We start from the raw sequence: 18,271 nt of genomic DNA, 5'->3' as shown, positions 1-18,271 counted from the left end.
CTTTGAGATTTATATTTATTACAATTCCTCTTTTACCTTTTGGAAATTGCATCTCCCCCCTGAAGTTTAAAGTTTCATTATAGATTCCTCCTCAGCAGTTTATTTTTTTTAAATGCCAACTTTTCCCTTACTAGGTAAATTACATTGACACCCCTCACATTTTAAAAATTACAATCACGTCCCTAAGGTTTAAAGTAGCATTACCAATTGCCCCCCTCGATTAGTATTAGTTGAAAAAAAAAATTCATTGAAAAAAAAAATTAATCGGAAAAAAATTATTTGAAAAAAATAAATTGAAAAAAAAAATTAGTAAAATTTTTAAATTTCTATTTAAAAACCAACATAAACTTATTTTTTGAATTTACGTTTTTTCCTCAAATTTACAAATTGAGACAATCGTTTATAAACCAAAAAAAATTATCAAACAATTTTTATGACAGTTTTTAAAATTTTTGTAAATATAAATTGAAAACTAAAAACAAAATGGTTACCAAATAGGTTTCAGATAGTAAAAATATCAAAAAATTAACAAATAATTAAATAAGTTACCAACGTAAGAAATAACTTATCAAAAGATTCTTAGGTTATGTATGGTTTGATTTAAAAAAAATTAAAAATTAAAAATTAATCTAGTTAAGAAATAAAAAATAAAAAATAATTATCATTTTTATATAATTTTTATCTTTCAAGTGGTTAGAAATAATTTTTTACAAAATAAATTGAAACAGCAATACGTATATATAACATGAACAAAATTTAAAATAATAATTATTTTTTATCCTTAAATGATAATTATTTTTTATTTCTTATTTCTTAACCAAATTAATTTTTAATTAAAAAAAATCTAAAAATCAAACCATTTATAGCTTAAGAATCTTTTGATAAGTCATTTCTTACGTTAGTAACTTATTTAATTATTTGTTAATGTTACGATATTTTTACCATCTGAAGCCTATTTGGTAACCATTTCATTTTCAGTTTTCAATTTATATTTATAAAAATTTAAAAAACTGTCATAAAAACTAATTTGATAATTTTTTTGATTTATAAATGGTTGTCTCTGTTTGTAAATTTGAGGAAAAAACATAAATTCAAAAAATGAGTTTATGTTAGTTTTTAAACAAAAATTTAAAAATTTTACTAATAAATTTTTTTTCCAATTAAATTTTTTTTTTTAACTAATACTAACTGAGGGGGCAATTAGTAATGCTACTTTAAACCTTAGGGAGAGGATTGTAATTTCTAAAATGTGAGGAGTGTCAATGTAATTTACCTAATGAAGGCAAAATTGGTATTTAAAAAAATTAAATTGTTAAGGGAGAAAATTTGTAATGAAACTTTAAACCTCAAGGGGAGAGATGTAATTTTCAAAAGGTGAAAGAGGAACGGTAATAATTATAAATCTCAGGGAGTGTTAGTGTAATTTACCCATTTATTTTAACACTCTTTAAAATAAAATTAATAAATAACAGCGCATGTATATTGTAAGGGAAATAGAGTGTATACCTTATAAAAATTTTAAATTAGTGATAAAATTTATAAATATTAATAACTAAAATTTTTTAAAAATTATGAACTTATAATTATTTTGTGAAACTACCATATGTTGTTTGGGGCGTCCTAAATAAGTACACTTTTTATCTTTTTGGACTAAAAAATTGAGAAAGAAAATATAGATGTTTAGGTTAACTTTTTGACCTTTTATGGAAAAATGTGTAATAAAAAATTGTAAAAATTGGTTTGTAAAAGAAAATTAGGATTGGGAATTGTACAGCCATAATTGTTGACTTTTGGTGAATAATGTTAACTTTTTAACTTTTTGAATAACTTTTTGACTTTTTGATTTTTTATGGACTTGCCAAACTTTAATTGTAATTTCTACTACATTGGATTAAGACCTTATTTGGGAAGTGAATGAAAAGTCATTACAAGTTTTTACATTATTCTTTTTACTTTTTTACTTTTTTTTTTTATAAAAATCAAAAAAGTAACTAAAATAGTAAATTATCAAACGAGCCCTAAATAAATAAACTTTGTTTGGGGAGTGGCTAAAAAGTCATTATAAGTTTTCATATTATTCTCTTTGCTTTTTTACATATGTTTTTATAAAAATAAAAAAATAATAATTAAAATAGTTCATTATCAAACTAGCCCTAAAGAAATAAATTTTGAATTTATAAATTTTTTTTTAAGATTGGGTTTGGGTTTTATTTTATTTAGCAAAGCCGAGGCCTTAAAGTGCAAAAACAAAAGTACCCTTCCATCACTTTTGAGATCAATGGTATGACTGTGTAGATCGATAACCAGAGACGATGTCCTACAACTGCACTTTGCTGCTGACCTTAGCCCTACCCATCCCAACAAAGACGACGACGACGACGAAGCTCACCACCGCCAAAACCAACTCCAAAACACGCCACGTCAGCCCTAGAATGTCACTGAACCAACAATAACCCCCGAACCTTAACCTCCTCACAACCCTCACCAGACTTCTATGGGGTCAGTCTCTTCCACCCCAACTCCTCATTTCCACTGTCCGTTCCACCTGGTCCGCCGCATGGCACCTCGTGATGTCCCAACTCGCCCCCTCCAACCCGATCGACCGTTACACCCGACCCACCTCCCAATTTCGCTCCACACAATTTTTCCGCAAAAAACCAGGCATTCTTCATCTCTACGTGGGCCTGCCCTGCCCCTAGGCCCACCGGACTTTGATCATTCGAACCCTCAAGGGCCTCAAAGATGCCGTGTCGGTCTCGGTCGCCTCGCCGGAACTGGACGGGTCATGGGAGTTCCGGCATAGGGATATCCCAGATGGGGATAGGGTTGTCCCCGGTTTGGATAATGCGAATGGGCGTAAAACCCTAAGGCAGGTTTATAGGCTTCGGAGATGGGGATATGATAGTCGGTCCACTGTTTCGATGCTTTTAGATGTGGAGAGGAAGGAGGTTGTGTGCAATGAGAGTTATGACATAATTGAATTGTTTAATTTGGGTTTGAATCGGTTGGCGAAGAATCCTGATTTGGATCTTTCACTGCCATCGTTGAAGAAAAAGATTAAGGATTGGAATCAGATCATATACTCTAATGTTAACAATGATGTCTATAGGTATATTGCATATGATTCAACATTGGACTTCAAAGAATTATTGAAACTACTTGTGCAAATATATATTGGATTTATGATTGTATGATACCAAAGGATTGTTGAAATTTTGTATACAAATCATATTGAATTGTGGCTGTATGGTGGTTGCATTGTGCAAGTGTAGATTTGCTCAGAGTCAACAAACGTATGATTCAATAGTGAATGAGTTGTTTAGTACATCGGACATGGTAGATGATCACTTGGGTAGTTTTAGGTATTTATGTGGTGATGTGTTGACCCTAGCAGATATATGTTTGTTTACAACTTTGATTAGGTTTGATCTTGTGTATAATGTTTTGTTCAAATGCACAAAGAGGAAGCTGATTGAATATCCAAACCTTCATGCATATATACGCGATACCCATCAGGTACCAACTCATGCTGTAACTGTTATATTCTTAAGCAGTCTAATGGTGTAGAATATCTTATATATAGGGTTATTATGCTAGCTTGCAATCTACAACTTACCCATTTCAATGTTCTTGGGAATCATTGAGGAGTAGAAACAGCAAATCTAATTAAGATCGAAATGCTGATTGGAAGAGGCTTTTTATTTTCTCTTTTCTTGATAAATAAAGGGTTTTATTAGATTTGTCATATTTGACTATCTGGGGGAGAGAACAAGTTGGTGATGATGTACATGAATTTTGGTGATTTCAACAATCATCCTTTCATCATCTATGCCAGATCAGTCTGGTGTTCACTGTTTTATTTGACATGGAGACCATGTTTTTTTGTGAATGAACTCCTTGCAAAGTGCTAATATACAAATAATTGAGCATATGAGTTATTCCATTTATCAAGCAACAGGATAAAACCTTCTTTAATTGCTTCATCTACATATTAATATCGAAGTTTAGAACCAGCCTAACGGAGGGAGGGATGGGGAGAAAGAGAATATCACATTGCTTTCATTGATACTCTATGATTGTTTTATCTCAACCTTCTAGTATGTGTGTAATATTAATCCTTCAACAGGATTATCTAACTGAATAAGATCTCGTACTTTCTTAGTTCAAACAAAAAGCAAGCAGAAAATGTAGTAGTTAATGATTCATAGTTGTTGATAATCCATAGTAGTAAAACTGGCATATGTTTATATGCCCATGCATGAGCATTCATTTAGGAAAATAAGCTCTTTGGCAATGCAGCTGTTAGATATTGTAATCTTCAAACGTCTCACATATGTTGAAATTTCATTACTTCTAACCCTGTAACATTCGTTTCCTGAACAGATTCCAAAGATTGCAGCAACTTGCAATTTCGGAGCAGTTATGGATGGTTACTACAACATTCTTTTTCCACTGAATCCAAGCAGCATTCGACCTGCCATGCTGTCACGACCTAAACCCGCCCCTATGGGTTTAGCACCGTAACCGGCCAGTAATCCGAGATTACCGAAGGCCTGCTTAACAGTAATACAGTAATACAGAGTACAGGGGCTGGCGGAAGCCAATACAGTAAATAAACAATGTCCAATGAGCTGTGACAGTCTGTATGCAAAAAAGACTTCTCATTCAAATATACACAGTCAAATAAAACAGTATACACATACATACAATCATTCAGTACAGTACAGTCTATACAGTCGTACAGATTAGATACAGAGACAGACGGGGAAATTAAAAACACCCCTAAGTCGTAACTTGACAGGCTCAGAACCTCGCATTGAGGCACATAGGTTGGCTTGACAAAATTGGAGTTTACCCTGACGCTTCTAGCTGCGGTCTGGTGCCTGTACACCTACATATATATATGAACAGTGAGCTAAAACCCAGTGAATAACACAATGCGTAAAGGGGTTAAGAATGAATGTCCTTACAGTAATGAAAACAGTTCATTAAATCAGTATTTCAGTCGTTCAGTCGATACAGTCATATGTGGTACATCCATTAGCATGACAGTACAGTAAACAGTAGGTCTTAAAAGACCGAGCAGTAAATGATGGCCATCAGTCAGTAACAGTAGTGGTTCCAACGAGAGAACCGATAGAGATCTCTGTAACAGTATCAGTAAACAGTAGTTGCTAAGGATGCCTCAATACAGTTCAGAATATAGGACATACATTCATTCAGTTAACAGTAATCAGTTCAGAAAGCAGTACAACTCAATTGTTCAAAAGATAATCATTTTGAACATATCTTTACACAGATGTTACTCACAGAGTTCTGGGCTACAGTAAGGCTAGAGCGTCTCCTCGGAAAGCCAATCCTACACAGTTAATAGATTGAACACACACTAATCTACACAGTCGGAAGAGATAATAACTTAATCCCTAATTTGCCTCGGTGTGTTCTACATCTATATCCTCATTAAGATGCCTTAAACTAGGCCTAAGAATGCCTAGAATGGGATGAGGATGCAAAAATGCACTTTAAAAGCATTTTTAGAAAACAGGGGTCACGCTCGAGCGTAGATTACTCCGCTCGAGCGGATATGCAGACAAAGGTTTCCGCTCGAGCGTAGACTTACCCGCTCGAGCGTTCTGCAAAACAGTCAAAAGTGCTGGATATGTGAAAATCACGCTCGATTGGGCGCTCGACACCCGCTCGAGCATGAGACACAATGTCCCGCTCGAGCGTCAATTATTCCGCTCGAGCGGACTTCAAAACAGAACAAAATGCTGGGAGCACGATTTCCACGCTCGAGCGCCAGTCACCCCGCTCGAGCGCCAGTCCAAATTCTGGAATTTCCAGATTTGAACCTCAAGCTCAAAACCAAGTTTTAAAACATAAATTTCGATCCTCTTGGGCCAATTTTCCAGAAAACACATCAAAACTCATACTTTAACATGATTCAAAGCTCAATTTGCAAAATCAAAGCCCAAGGGTGTTTCAAATAAACTCAATTTGAAACCAATTTTCATGAACAATATTTCAAACATGACATGCATGAGTTTAACTCAATTCAAAGCTTCAATTTCATGCTCTAGTGAGCCAATTCTTCCAAGGACAAGATGAAATCATGGACTTAAACACAATATGAACATGCATGTAACATTTTACCATGAAATCAACTCACAACTCAACAATTCAAACATGCATGCATGGAATAAGCTTCAATTTGACATGCTAGGACTAGAACATGACTCAATTCATCAATTTAGACATGAACAATGCAAGAGTCCACTTAAACACAACAATGAGAGGTTGAATTCCTCACCTAGAGCTTCAATTACAAGTATAGAAGTCCAATTAGGCAATTCTCCTATGATCCCTTCAAGTCTTCCAAGCCAATGCTCTAGAACAATTCAACTCTCTCACTTCCTCTCTCTCTCTAGTTCGGTGGTGTGCTCAAAAGAAGCTGAGGAAATGTTTTGTAATGCAAGGCTAAGGCTTAAACAAGGTTTGGTGTAGTGGCCCACTCAAATGCAAAGTTGTAGTTAAGTCAAACTATGTAACTTCTCAATAATTAACCTAATTTAATCATACCGAATCAGTTTTTAGATAAATATACCATAAAATCTTATAAATTATGAGGATCATGAAACATTAATCAATTTCTGGTTCGGCCGCCGATAAGGCCTTCAATTTGTAATTTAAACATAAAAACACGAACAGATCAATTAACAATCAAACAAATAGACTTACAATTGAACAGATATACTCAGTCAATTCAGTTTAAATTTCAGTCAGTCAGTTCAGTAGTTTATCCAGTTCACTTATCAGTCATAATCAGTTCAGTTTAACGGTAATCAGTGGTTATTCGGTAAACAATGACGAGGGTTGTTACAGTCTCCCCTCCTTAAAAAGAGTTTAGTCCCCTAAATTCGGGTTACCTTCATTCTGGAAGAAAACAGGATTCAGTGGGAACAGTTCAGGATATCTTTTAGCCATGTCATCTTCCTTCTCCCAAGTGGCATATACGCCACCATGGTTCTACCAGTCAACTTTCACTAGCAGGATCTTTTTGTTTCTCAACTTCTTGATCCGTCTGTTTACAATCTGTATAGGCCGTTCCTCGTAAGTGTAGTTGTCACTCAGCACTACACGAGTAGGCTCTATCACATGGAAAGGATCCCGGAGGTAGTCCCTTAACATAGAAATGTGGAAGATGTTGTGCATATGCTCCATTTCAGGTGGAAGGGCAACTTGATACGCCACTGGATTGATTTTCTCAATAATCTCATATGGTCCGACGTATCTCGGCGCTAACTTGCCTTTGACTCCAAAATGAGTCTGGCCTTTCATCGGTGTCACTTTCACAAACACGTGATCACCCACTTCATACTCTCTGTCCCGTCTTCTGACATCAGCATAACTTTTCTGTCTGCTCTGTGCTGTTTTCAGTCTCTGTTGTATCAGTTTTACTTTCTCAGTTGTTTCATATACAATCTCGGGCCCAAGCAAAGGCCCATCTCCAACTTCTACCCAGCAAATCGGAGATCTACATTTTCTACCATACAATGCCTCGAAAGGCGCCATACCAATACTTGAATGGTAGCTGTTGTTGTAGGCGAATTCAGCCAATGGCAAATGGCTTTCCCAGTTTCCCTGAAAATCAAGGACACACATTCTCAGTAAATCCTCCAGAGTTTGGATGGTCCTTTCTGACTGGCCATCAATCTGAGGATGATAAGCACTACTCAGTCTCAATTCAGTACCCAATGCAGTCTGTAAGCTTTGCCAAAATCTCGATGTAAACTTCGAATCCCTGTCAGAAACAATGGACACAGGTACTCCATGCAGTCTAACAATTTCATCAATATAGAGTATAGCCGATTTGTCCGCATTATAAATTGTCTTAACAGGTAAGAAGTGAGCAGATTTAGTCAGTCTATCAACGATAACCCAAATTGAGTCCATACCTTTACTGGAGCGAGGCAATCCCACAATAAAATCCATGGTGATATGTTCCAATTTCCACTCCGGTATGGGTAAGGGCTGCAATAAGCCTGCAGGTCGTTGATGTTCGGCTTTGACTTGTTGGCAATGAAGACATTTTGATACAAAATCGGCAATTTCTTTCTTCATTCCCGGCCACCAGAAATTCAGTTTCAGATCTTGATACATTTTCGTATTCCCTGGATGGATAGAAAATTTTGAATTGTGGCCCTCTTGCAGAACTCTTCTTTTCAATTCAGAATCATTTGGTACACACAGTCTTTCTTGAAATTTCAGTACATTATTTTCAAATTTGAAACCCGGTCTGGGTTTAGTTTCCCTTTCTTCGATGATCTTCTTCAAGAAGTCATCCAGTTGCTGTTTCTCTTTAATCTCTTCAATCAATGCTGGTTGAGCAGATATAGCAGCTAAGGTTCCACCTTGTTCTCGTAAAACAATTTCAATTTCAGATTTTTCAAGGTCACAAAGCAACTCTTTCTGCCCGGTAAGCAAACAGGCTAAATTTCCAATCGATTTCCAACTCAGTGCATCGGCAACGGTGTTGGCTTTTCCCGGATGGTACAAAATCTGTAGGTCATAGTCTTTAATCAATTCTAGCCATCTCCGCTGTCTCATGTTCAGTTCTTTCTGTGTGAAGAAATATTTCAAACTCTTGTGGTCGATATATACTTCACATGTCACCCCATACAGATAGTGACGCCAGATTTTCAGTGCAAATACTACTGCAGCAAGTTCCAGATCATGGGTCGGGTAGTTCTTTTCATGCGGTCTCAGTTGTCGGGAAGCATAGGCAATTACTCTCCCATTCTGCATTAAAACACACCCCAAACCCTTATGAGAAGCATCACTAAATACAGTATAACCATCCGTACTTGAAGGTAGGGTAAGAACCGGTGCAGTCACAAGTCGAGTTTTCAACTCCTGGAAAACAGATTCCCTTTGATCAGTCCAGTCAAATGACATCCCCTTCTGTGTTAGTTGAGTTAATGGTAAGGCAATTTTGGAGAAGTCTTTGACAAATCTTCTGTAATATCCGGCTAGTCCCAAAAAGCTTCGGACTTCTGTCACATTTGTTGGTCTAGGCCAGTTCACTACAGCTTCAATTTTCTGTGGATCAACGGAAATTCCATCTTTGCTAACAACATGCCCCAAAAACATAACATGATCAAGCCAAAATTCACATTTAGATAGTTTCACATAAAGTTTCTGTTCTCTTAGGGTCTGTAGGGCAAGTCTCAGATGATGTTCATGTTCTTCTATACTTTTGGAGTAAATCAGTATGTCATCAATGAATACAATAATAAAGTCATCAAGGTACGGTTTAAAGATTCTGTTCATTAGGTCCATAAATGCAGCAGGTGCATTGGTAACTCCGAAAGGCATAACTAAAAATTCGTAATGTCCATACCTCGTTCGAAAAGCAGTTTTATCAATGTCTTCTGGTTTAACTTTCAACTGATGGTATCCGGATCTGAGATCGAACTTAGAAAACACTTGAGCACCCTGTAACTGATCAAATAAGTCATCAATACGTGGCAATGGGTATTTATTTTTCACAGTTACCTTGTTCAGTTCACGGTAGTCTATACATAATCTCAATGAGCCGTCTTTCTTCTTTACAAACAAAACAGGAGCGCCCCATGGTGAAGTACTGGGCCTGATGAACTTTTTGTCTAACAGTTTTTGCAGTTGCACCTTCATCTCTTTCAGTTTAGATGGAGCCATTCGGTAAGGAGCTTTAGAAACTGGCTGTGTTCTTGGAATCACATCCACGGTGAATTCAATCTCCTTGTCAATCAAATCCCCTGGCAGATTATCTGGAAAAACATCTGGGAATTCGCTAACTATCGGGATACTGTTCACATTAGCAATACCATCAGTAGATACAGTCAATACAGAACACAGATATCCTTTACATCCATTTCTAATCAATTTAACAGCTTTCACAGATGAAATCAGATATGGAGGAGGTACTACTCCAACCCCATTAAACACAAATTCAGGCAAACCAGGTGGACGGAAAACTACTTGTTTCGTTACACAGTCTATGGTGGCATGATATTTCGTTAACCAGTCCATCCCCAATATAACATCAAAATGGTCAATGTTCAGTGGCAGTAAATCAATAAACAGATGTGCATCTCCAACAATAATTTCACAAGCAGGGTACATATATGCACAGGTCATAGATTCCCCAATGGGTGATGATACAGCTAACAGATAGTTCATGGGTTCTAATGGTCTATTCAGTTTTCGCGAAAAAGCATGCGACACATATGAATGCGTAGACCCCGAATCAATCAGTACATAAGCATTTTGAGTACAAATAGAGAGGATACCTGACACAACGGTCTCTGTATTTTGTACGTCTCCCAATACTAGGGTGAACACTCGGCCCTGCCTCATGGGCTCTTTCCCGGTAGCTTTGGGGTTCGGTTTTGGTGCAACAGTTGATGCTGCTACGCTTGGTGCAGCTTTACTATGGGCTTGTGGAGCAGAGGGGCAGTCTTTAACCATGTGGCCCACCTTGCCACACCTGTAACAGGCTCTAGATATTTTGTAACAGACCCCTTTGTGCTTCTTGCCACACTCAGAACAGGATAGTATGAAACCACTTCCCTGGCTGGGGCTAGTTGTTGACCCCGTATTCTGTTTCTTGTTCAATGGGTTATGCTTGCCTCTCTTGAATTTAAAACCCTGCCTTTTCCCACGCCATTCAGACGCTAGTGTTTCAGTTTTCAATGCTTCGATATTCGATTCAGCCATCAAGGCTCGGTCAAGAACATTTACATAGTTCAGTAGCTTCAAAACATTTATTCTGTCGAGTATTGCAACATTAAGGCTGCCTTCAAACTTTCTGGCCTTCTTGTAGTCAGTGTCCACCATATGTGGTGCATAACGGGCAAGTTCAGTAAATTTTGTCTCATATTCAGCAACAGACATTGCGCCCTGTTTCAGCTGTTCAAATTCAGTCACTTTTCTGTCCCTAACACACTGAGGGAAATACTTTTCGAAGAAGGCTCCTTTGAATTGAGCCCAAGTCGTAACAGTATTTTCATTACAGATAAGCATCCACCACCTTCTAGCTTCTTCCTGCAGAGTAAAGGTGGCCAACAGTACCTTGTGTGCCTCAGAGCACGGAAAAACCTCAAACAATTTTTCTATCTCAAGAACCCATGCTTCAGCTTTTAACGGTTCAAGGCCTCCCTGAAAGGATGGCGGTTTCATTTTGCTAAACTTCTGTGTCAGAGCAATTATATCCCCATCATTAACATTCACATTCTGTTCCGGTACAATCGGAGGAGGAGGTGGGGGCTGTTGATTCTGTTGCGGGTCTAATCTTTCAGTTATCAGTTCCATCATCCGTTCCAGTCTGGCCATTCTGGCCTCAGAGGATGAGGATTCAGTTGCAGTGTTTGCATTATCCATTTCACTATAAGCAGTTATAACAGTTATCAACATAAGTAGTCATTTGTTTAAACAGATTAACATATTAGCATATGTTCAGTCATGTCATAACCACACACTTATCATGCTCATGAAATGCCCTAATCACTTTTCTAGGACACCTTATAGCACATTTGGACACGTGTGTGCGGTATAACTCGTGGTAAGTATCGCTCTGATACCACTCTGTCACGACCCAAACCCGCCCCTATGAGTTTAGCACCGTAACCGGCCAGTAATCCGAGATTACCGAAGGCCTGCTTAACAGTAATACAGTAATATAGAGTACAGGGGCTGGCGGAAGCCAATACAGTAAATAAACAATGTCCAATGAGCTGTGACAGTCTGTATGCAAAAAGACTTCTCATTCAAATATACACAGTCAGATAAAACAGTATATACATATATACAATCATTCAATACAGTACAGTCTATACAGTCGTACAGATCAGATACAGAGACAGACGGGGAAATTAAAAACACCCCTAAACCGTAACTTGACATGCTCGAAACCTCGCATTGAGGCACATAGGTTGGCTTGACAAAACTGGAGTTTACCCCGACGCTTCTAGCTACGGTCTGGTGCCTGTACACCTACATATATATATATATATATGAGCAGTGAGCTAAAGCCCAGTGAATAACACAATGCGTAAAGGGGTTAAGAATGAATGTCCTTACAGTAATGAAAATAGTTCATTAAATCAGTATTTCAGTCGTTCAATCGATACAGTCATATGTGGTACATCCATTAGCATGACAGTACAGTAAACAGTAGGTCTTAAAAGACCAAGCAGTAAATGATGGCCATCAGTCAGTAACAGTAGTAGTTCCAACGAGAGAACCGACAGAGATCTCTGTAACAGTATCAGTAAACAGTAGTTGCTAAGGATGCCACAATACAGTTCAGAATATAGGGCATACATTCATTCAGTTAACAGTAATCAGTTCAGAAAGCAGTACAGCTCAATTGTTCAGAAGATAATCATTTTGAACATATCTTTACACAGATGTTACTCACAGAGTTCTGGGCTACAGTAAGGCTAGAGCGTCTCCTTGGAAAGCCAATCCTACACAGTTAACAGATTAAACACACACTAAGCTACACAGTCGCAAGAGATAATAACTTAATCCCTAATTTGCCTCGGTGTGTTCTACATCTATATCCTCATTAAGATGCCTTAAACTAGGCCTAAGAATGCTTAGAATGGGATGAAGATGCAAAGATGCACTTTAAAGACATTTTCAGAAAACAGGGGTCACGCTCGAGCGTAGGTTACTCCGCTCGAGCGGACATGCAGACAAAGGTTTCCGCTCGAGCATAGACTTACCCGCTCGAGCGTTCTGCAAAACAGTCAAAAGTGCTGGATAGGTGAAAATCACGCTCGATTGGGCACTCGACACCCGCTCGAGCATGAGACACAATGTCCCGCTCGAGCGTCAATTATTCCGCTCGAGCGGACTTCAAAACAGAACAAAATGCTGGGAGCACGATTTCCACGCTCGAGCGCCAGTCACCCCGCTCGAGCGCCAGTCCAAATTCTGGAATTTCCAGATTTGAACCTCAAGCTCAAAACCAAGTTTTAAAACATAAATTTCGATCCTCTTGGGCCAATTTTCCAGAAAACACATCAAAACTCATACTTTAACATGATTCAAAGCTCAATTTGCAAAATCAAAGCCCAAGGGTGTTTCAAATAAACTCAATTTGAAACCAATTTTCATGAACAATATTTCAACATGACATGCATGAGTTTAACTCAATTCAAAGCTTCAATTTCATACTCTAGTGAGCCAATTCTTCCAAGGACAAGATGAAATCATGGACTTAAACACAATATGTATATGCATGTAACATTTTACCATGAAATCAACTCACAACTCAACAATTCAAACATGCATGCATGGAATGAGCTTCAATTTGACATGCTAGGACTAGAACATGACTCAATTCATCAATTTAGACATGAACAATGCAAGAGTCCACTTAAACACAACAATGAGAGGTTGAATTCCTCACCTAGAGCTTCAATTACAAGTATAGAAGTCCAATTAGGCAATTCTCCTATGATCCCTTCAAGTCTTCCAAGCCAATGCTCTAGAACAATTCAACTCTCTCACTTCCTCTCTCTCTCGTTCGGTGGTGTGCTCAAAAGAAGCTGAGGAAATGTTTTGTAATGCAAGGCTAAGGCTTAAACAAGGTTTGGTGTAGTGGCCCACTCAAATGGCAAAGTTGTAGTTAAGTCAAACTATGTAACTTCTCAATAATTAACCTAATTTAATCATACCGAATCAGTTTTCAGATAAATATACCATAAAATCCTATAAATTATGAGGATCATGAAACATTAATCAATTTCCGGTTCGGCCGCCGATAAGACCTTCAATTTGCAATTTAAACATAAAAACACGAATAGATCAATTAACAATCAAACAGATAGACATACAATTGAACAGATATACTCAGTCAATTCAGTTTCAATTTCAGTCAGTCAGTTCAGTAGTTTATCCAGTTCACTTATCAGTCATAATCAGTTCAGTTTAACGGTAATCAGTGGTTATTCGGTAAACAGTGACGAGGGTTGTTACACATGCCTTCCGATTGTGAGCATGAATTCCACTTTTAACCTCACAACAAGGCATCTTTGTTATTGGCAGATAAAAATTTATAGGCACTTGTTTCATAAAGTCACTTTCAGTACGTAATTTAGATTTATTACTCACCTTAAGCTTGCTTTTAGTATGTAATTCGGATGTATAACTCACCTTATTGTACATTGTGAATTTGTTGTTGTAAACAAATAGCCTTTTGATAGAGTCGAATAGAGAATAAAGATTCACGTAGCCGACCTCATTTCATGGGATACTACAGGAAATTATATTTTTCCCAACCAATTTTGCCGACTAAATTTTATTTAATCGCAAAAAATTTTCATTTGGTGACTAAATAAAAATTTGATCGGCAAAGGTTTGGAGTTTTGCCAACCAATATTTTTTAGTTGCCAAAATATAATTTTTTGCGACAAAAATAGAAATTTGATCGGCAAGGGTTGAAGAGGGAAGACAAAAAAAAAAGTGGGAATGAAAAACTTTTTAGCAACTAAAATATTTTGGTTGTAGATAATAAAACTACGCGTTTTTGTGATATTGAACTAAATTTTGGCAAATACCGACTAAAGTTGGTCGGCATTAATTTAGGTTTTAGGCTACTAAATATTTTTAGTCGGGGAATACTACTTTTTGCCGACTAAAATTTAATTTGGTCAGCATTAGTTCATGTTTTGGTTACTGAATGATTTTAATCATCATATATTAACATTTTCTGACTAAACAGTTTAGTCGGTAAAAATGGTGACATAAATAGTGACTAAAACTTCTTTTAGTTGGCAAATTGCATATAAAAAATCTAGTGGGAAAATTTTAAGTTGCCGCCCAAATTTTGCCATTATTCTTTTTTTGTTTTTTTTGTATATCAGTCTCCTAGTCCTTCACAAGCAAGCAGGCTCTCTCTCTCTCTCTCTCTCTTGCTCTCTTTCTTTCACACAGGGAATGAATCACCACCGCCACTCATCTCACCGTTGCACATGACTACCACCTCTCATCTTCCACTGTCGCACATTATTACACTGCCACTGCCGCTCACCATTGTCTCGCCTCTCGTCGACATTCAGGTTTTTCTTTCTCTGTGTCCCCTCTTTCTCTCTCTTCCCATTTCACTCTAACTCTAGAGTTTTTTTTTTGATGTTGTAGGATTTTGATTTCTGTGAAATAAGTTAATTGGTTTTGATTTGTGTTCTAGATTTATGGTCTTTTGAACTGATTATTGGTGTGGTAGATTAGATTTAGTGATTTGGCCGTAATTTGTAATTGATTATTTTCGCCAATCGCTCTTTCCTCTTTACCACGCATGCACGAGGTATTTCCTCTTTCTGTCTCTCTCTCTCTCTCTCTCTCTCTCTCTCTCTCTCTCTCTCTCATCCCTAATTTGTGAACCCTAGCATTTTTTTTCTTGTAGTGTAGCTGCTACTCTTAGCCGCCATGGTTTCCACCATCAGCCGCTAGCTTTACCCTCTCAAGTAACCTAGTCACTCTCATGCCCTCTTTCTCTTACTCCCCGATTTGTGATTTTCAATATTTTTTTTTCTCCTTTGAAGAGCTTAATACGTTAATAAAAAATAGTTAGATTCTTTGATAGTAGAACTCTGTTCTCCCAATAATTTAGGTATTTTCTGTGATTGGTGGTTCATTCATTCAGTTTTTAGCTTGTTAGAGGCTTATGGTTCAACATTCTGTCTTTTACTATATTAGTTTGAGGTTGTCAAATTGAATTTCTATTGCACATTGTTTGGGTGATTACCATGAAGTAGGAAAAAGGAAACTCTCTAATCTCTATTATTTTTAAACAACTGGCATACTATCTCTGCCATCATTTATCACTTGGTTGCTCCTCGCTTTGTGCAGTATCTGGATGAGAACAAATCGTTGATTCTTAAGATTGTCGAGAGCCAACATTCGGGGAAACTAAGCATGTGTGCAGAGTAAGAGTGATCTGTTTCCCTCTCTCTCTCTCTCTCTCTCTCTCTCTCTCTCCACCTTGGATTCTAATCTTTTGCGATTTAATATACAATAGCTTTCCATTCTTAAGCAGTTTTGTTTTATAATTTCTCTGCAATTCAATTTAAGTTAATATACTGCTAACCATGGGTGTTAGATTACTGCGTCTCTTACATGTCTAACAATGTTTTGACTTTGTCAGTAATTGGGTGGTCAAGTATTTTAGATATAGCGATTTCATTTTTATGAAAGTGCACAAGAATGGGTAGATTTTTCATTTTTTCTGAAGATTTAGAAGGAAAAAAAAATGAGGGCAGGAGGTGGTGTGCTAGTTAGCAATGGAAAAGTCAAGAAGAATTTGGCTTTCAAAAATCCTATGGATTTTCTTGTGGATAGAGAAAATATAGTCCATCAATTTTCAGTTATGTTTCCTAGGATTTATTTTAGTGGCCTTAACCCTTTCCTAAAAGTGATCTGGTCCTTGCATACTCTCTCTTCATTTCCCATGTTCAGGTAAATTTGGTCCATTTGATGTTGATCTAATAAATTAAAAACCCAATAGTGTTCATTCAGTTGGCATGATTTTTAATGTTTTTAATATTAATATTATTTGTTATTCCTTAGAATAGTGTTAACTGTTAAGTTTTCCTTCGTATATCCACCACAAGAAATTACACTTTTGCCGACCAAGCTAACAGTTTTCAACAAGTTCATTTTGAAATACAAATAGACATGGATCAAGTATACAACACAAGCAGCAACTGCAAATAGATCCCAAAAAATAAAACATAATATGTACTCTTCATTCAATCATAAATATGAAATTTAACACATTTGCAAAATAAGGGACCCACAGTAGAACTGTAATTCCCTTATTCCAAACCTTAACAATACTATTCATCCTACATCAATTAGGTAAGAAAATTTTTTCAATTATATATGTGAGTTTACATCCCTTTCTAATATTGTGTTTTAAAGTTGAGACTCGTATGAAAATTTGACTGTTTTAGGTATGCAAATTTGCGTTATCTTTCCTTATGCATTTTGGTATTTACAGATTCTACAAACTTTAAGGTTTCTTTGTTAGAATATTTAACCTCATGTGGTCTGAGCCCTGGACAAGTCGCTACATGACAATGCTTCCGATGTACCCCAAACTTGGAAAGATGCTAATACTTGGTGTTACATTCAATTGCCTGGACCTAGTGTTGACTATCATTACTGTTCTTAGTGTCTGAGTTCCATTCTTAACACCAATGGAACCCATCTTTGTATGATTAGATGACGGTCATGTACTTTTTCTTGGATAGGCTCAGGTTCAATGATTCATTCTCTTATTTAGATGTTCTTCATAGCTTGCAATTGTAGCTACACTACTGTACATTTCAACTCTTTGGTTTAGTTGAATGGATTCACCATAGATGCTTGTTTGGCTTATCTAGTTACTTTTTCTTGGATAGGCTCAGGTATTGTTTTGGGCATAATTCAGCTTTGTTTGTGCATAATTTGATGGTTTGCTTCAAGAAAAGTTTCTTTATAATGGGGCTTTTGGAGTAAAACTATGATTTATGATGTCAAGATTTATAACGTGCATATGAATTGTCTGATAAGCCTTCTATTTATTTAATTTGCAGTCTAATTGCCTGAATCTAGACTACCAAAATTGCAATTTATGATGCAAGGCAAATAATCCTTGAACTCTGTGTTTCATGCTTTTTGTTCATATGCTTTTGGACCATAAAATTTTCATCATTTAAATTTTGATTTATTATTTAATAGATTGGCTTACAAGGAAGTTCATCCAATGAATTCTGGGTGTATGTGGCTTTTGTTTTTTGTTTCTGCTCTTTGTATTCTTCAGAGCCTGGAAACTGAACTTTTGTAATTAGTTTTCATTTTCTTCTGATTAGGAAGCTCTCTGTTTAGCTTATGTTGCGATTCTTAATTTTTTCAGCTAACTGCATACTATACTGAGAAGATCACATTGGAGACCGACAATTCTATTGTTGATTTCTAGAAAAGAATCATATTTGTTAACCTTTCAGCATTTTGAATATTTTATAAATAACTAAATTAAAAAGTCATCTTGTGGCTTCTCACTCACAGTGCTTGTGTTCACATTCAACTAGTGGTGTCTTCACATCGAATCAAGCTACTCGTCATTAGTGAGTATTCTGTGTTGTGTCACTCAACCTTGAGAACTATTCTTATTTGATCTTTGTTTATTGTTGCCTCATAACTCTTGCAAATGCATTCATCAAATTGTTTTTTTATGCTA

General features: G+C 36.7%; 1 pseudogene; it reads left to right on the top strand.

Annotated features, from left to right (window-relative positions):
* The first annotated feature begins 2,312 nt into the window (after window positions 1-2,312).
* LOC114286831 (uncharacterized) lies at window positions 2,313-14,111 on the top strand (annotated as a pseudogene).
* Window positions 14,112-18,271: the final 4,160 nt, after the last annotated feature.

This window comes from Camellia sinensis, unplaced genomic scaffold (assembly GCF_055761805.1).
Source record: "Camellia sinensis isolate YWXY unplaced genomic scaffold, ASM5576180v1 Unanchor4, whole genome shotgun sequence".
NCBI classification, from domain to species: Eukaryota; Viridiplantae; Streptophyta; class Magnoliopsida; order Ericales; family Theaceae; genus Camellia; species Camellia sinensis.
Note: the sequence above shows the minus strand (reverse complement) of the source record. Positions and strands in the feature narration are given on the sequence as shown.